A 4157-nucleotide genomic window follows, 5' to 3' on the forward strand; every position below is an offset into this window, starting at 1 on the left:
CTTATATATATATATAGAGAGAGAGAGTACTTTGGTTTCGCTTTTTTGTTAAGCACAATCCTACACATCCGGTTATCTGTATTCTGCCCACCACGGGTATAGACACCCGATTTTTAGAGTCTTAAGCCTGCAGGCTTATAGCTGAGTCACTGAGGGACGGGGGGGGGGGGCAGAGGGAGAGACATGTGTATATGGTATTTCTACTTCAATCTTTTCATTGGTGTATTAGTTATAATCTCCATTACTGTTTTAGCTTTGGGTATACAACTGATGACTCGTGTTGTTTTTTAAACTTGTTTTTATAATGACCTAACTAATCTTGAAATTAGAGGCGTGTTCGTTTAAGCAGGTCATGATGTAGAGTAACATAACAATAGAGCAACGCTAACAAGAAACCCGATAACCCGAGAGCTTAGGTTATTGAGTTTCTTGTTCTGTTTTTATCCAACAGAAGTCTTAGTTTGCGATTTATCTGTTTTTTATCCGACAGAAGTCTTAGTTTGCGATTTATCTGTTTTAATCCTACAAAAGTCTTAGTTTTTGTAATTTATCTGTTTTTATCCGACAGAAGTCTTAGTTTGCGATTTATCTGTTTTTATCTTACAGAAGTCTTAGTTTTGGTGATTTATCTGTTTTTATCCTACAGAAGTCTTAGTTTTTTGTGATTTATCTGTTTTTATCCTACAAAAGTCTTAGTTTGCGATTTATCTGTTTTAATCCTACAAAAGTCTTAGTTTTTGTAATTTATCTGTTTTTATCCTACAAAAGTCGTAGTTTTTGTGATTTATCTGTTTTTATCCTACAGAAGTCTTAGTTTGCGATTTATCTGTTTTAATCCTACAAAAGTCTTAGTTTTTGTAATTTATCTGTTTTTATCCGACAGAAGTCTTAGTTTGCGATTTATCTCTTTTAATCCTACAGAAGTCTTAGTTTTGGTGATTTATCTGTTTTTATCCTACAGAAGTCTTAGTTTTGGTGATTTATCTGTTTTAATCCTACAAAAGTCTTAGTTTTTTGTGATTTATCTGTTTTTATCCTACAGAAGTCTTAGTTTTTGTAATTTATCTGTTTTTATCCTACAAAAGTCTTAGTTTTGGTGATTTATCTGTTTTTATCCTACAGAAGTCTTAGTTTTGGTGATTTATCTGTTTTTATCCTACAAAAGTCTTAGTTTCATGTAAGGTTATATGAGCTGATAATGTACGTATACATAGCTGAAAGGTCAATGTCTTTATCCTTAGCCAAAGTTTCATCTCTTGCAACTAGCATGTTTTTTTTTATTTCTGTCCTCTCTAGGAAGGTCTCACCTGTATGTTGGTGTTTACCATTATTGCTGCCGTCCTTGGAATGTTCCAATTTGGCTACAACACTGGAGTTATTAACGCCCCTCAAAAGGTAATGTGATTTACAGTTATTGACAACACTGGAGTTATTAACGCCCCCCAAAAGGTAATATGACTTACAGTTATTGACAACACTGGAGTTATTAACGCCCCTCAAAAGGTAATGTGACTTACTGTTCTTGACAACTGGATTTATTAACGCCCCTCAAAAGGTAATGTGACTTACTGTTATTGACAACACTGGAGTTATTAACGCCCCTCAAAAGGTAAAGTGACTTACTGTTATTGATAATGTTTGAAATTTCTACACTATATGACTGTCATGTTTATTTGTTTTTCAGTATGGAAGCAGCAGACAAAAAGAACTGTTTATTTTAGTACAAATGGTTTACTTAAGATTTTTCAATATATAACGGCCTGGCTATAAGAAAGTTACCCGTAGGTCTTTCTCAAAACGAAAGGCTCGGCATGGCCAGGTGGTTAGGGTGCTCGACTCGCAATCTGAGGGTAGCGGGTTCGAATCCCCGTCACACCAAACATGCTCGCCCTTTCAGCCGTGGAGGCGTTATAATGTGACGGTCAATTCCACTATTCGTTGATAAAAAAGTAGCCCAAGAGTTGGCGGTGGGTGGTGATGACTAGCTTCCTTCCCTCTAGTCTTACACTGCTAAATTAGGGACGGCTAGTGCAGATAGCCCTCGTGTAGCTTTGCGCGAAATTCAAAACAAACAAATACCAAAAGTGTGACCTATTGACAATCTAAATTCGTAAAATTACAAAATGATAATTATTACTAGAGTGTAAATACTAGTTTACCACCAGTTTGACCAGGTTTGACCTCGACTGACCAACCACTAAGTGACTTTTAGGTTCAGTGACCAAAAACTAGGTTCCTGACACTATTCCAAGAGCAACGAAGAATAATTTTATTCAACAAGTATCGCAAAGTTGAACTTATAATTAAGATGACATATTAAACAACATTTAAGGGTAAGCATGTCTTATAGACATGCAAGAAGATATGCAGACTGAACGCCCACTTAGGGAACTTTTGTACGAAAAAATCGTCTTTTTCGTAAAAATATTTATAAAACGAATAGAAATGACTGTTGAATGAACAGCGCTTGGAATTATTCGATTTTTTTAAGACAAAGGCCACATTAGGCTATCTGCTGTGTCCGTAAACTTACCGCTGTCCCACCAGAGGGCGATTCGTCCGAATAATAACTTTATATTTGATGGTTGGGAAAGCAGACCACAATTTTGTATATTGGGTGTTTTGGAAATGTGCAGTTTGTTTTGTTTTTTTTACTTTGGAAACATTGTAACTTTTTTGTTATGTCATTTCAAACTTCTGATAATATGTCACTTCTTAAGCCTAATCGAAACATCTTAATAATATATTCATTTCCCCACTTTATATGCTAGATTTAAGAAGAATTAGTTGTCAAGGAAACTGACCTTGTACTTGGAAATAACTTGACGCTCATGTTTTTCTTTTGGCATTAAGAAGGATTACTTATCAGACAAGTTGACTTTCAGTTCTTCGGTGTAATCTGATGTTCAAGCTTTTGTAGTGAAGGACGAGCTCAGGAAGAAGGACCAGTTGGTTTCAAGAAGGTTTATTTCTCAGGGAAACTGACCTTATATTTGTTGTTCAGGCTTCTGTAGTGAAGAACGAGCTTAGGAGGAAGGACCAGTTGGTCACAAGAAAGATTACTTCTAAGGGAAACTGGCCTTATATTTATTGGCCATAATTTGACTAATAAACTCATGTTTTTGTTGTTAATTTGAAATTGTGCATTCAATTCAGTAAGATTGAGTTACCAATGGTGCTTTTATTGTTTATGTCTCTACCATTACATTATTATTCCACTAATTGAAGAGTAACTACACTTTGAAACGTAACCTTATTTTTATTATTGTGATATCTCAATTTTCGGTCTTTTTTTTTTTTTACGATTTTCAACAGAATCCAGAAAGAAGAAACAACGATTTTTTTGCCACTTTCACAATAAAAATCAACAGAATAAAGTTGCCACGTTACCAAATGAATCACAAAATACTTCCCTTCTTCCCATGAATAGCACTTCCTTCCCACAGTCATGAGTCAATCGACTTAGCGTAGGTTGGTATTAGCGGCTAGCCATCTAAGAACAAGCGCTCTGTTCTTTGTTATCCAGCTTGAATGAGTTCTAATCAGGCCTAAGTAATCCTCACCTTAATAGCTCCTTATCCAGACTTCCGATAAGGTAAATTATTATTGTCTTTTTTTCCAGAGTATATTCAACTTATTCTGGCTTGTGACATTTAGGAGCTACTGCAACGCATTACTTATAGGATGTTAAAGAACGTTAGTTCACGAAAGATTATCTGCGTTGGGATTGTGCAAAGATTGCTAAGCCTACCAATGTTCCCGAACAAAGTTGTTTTTTTTTCTTTTAATAAATGACCCCTTTCTTTGTCTTTAGGTATGGCAATATATTTTATAAATGTCTTGAAATTGGTTTTTATTTTGCATATTTAAAATGAGTTTATTTTATTTTATTTGTTTCTTTCTTGAATTTCCCGCACTCGAGGACTATCTGCGCTAGCCACTGATAGCCATTCTTCTGTTCTTCCAAATGTTAAAAAAAAAGGCTACACGCAGTTCTTAAAACATTAAAGCCAGAATTAAAAAACTATTGTACAATAGAAATTGCGAGCAGTCTTTAACTTTATGAGGTACAGAATGAGATGTCTTGCAACGAAATTTACGAAGAATTTGTACAAATAACGTACACATAATATAGAGAGTCATTAAGACGGGGAAAA

The 4157-nt window shown here is 35.0% G+C and overlaps 1 long non-coding RNA gene across 1 annotated transcript; it reads left to right on the plus strand.

Annotated features, from left to right (window-relative positions):
• Positions 1 to 1302: 1302 nt before the first annotated feature.
• LOC111084500 lies at positions 1303 to 3175 on the plus strand. The gene is made up of 2 exons (XR_002609593.1): positions 1303 to 1395; positions 2886 to 3175. It is a non-coding gene; the product is annotated as an uncharacterized LOC111084500 (long non-coding RNA).
• Positions 3176 to 4157: the final 982 nt, after the last annotated feature.

Source organism: Limulus polyphemus, unplaced genomic scaffold (assembly GCF_000517525.1).
Source record: "Limulus polyphemus unplaced genomic scaffold, Limulus_polyphemus-2.1.2 Scaffold77326, whole genome shotgun sequence".
NCBI lineage: Eukaryota > Metazoa > Arthropoda > Merostomata > Xiphosura > Limulidae > Limulus > Limulus polyphemus.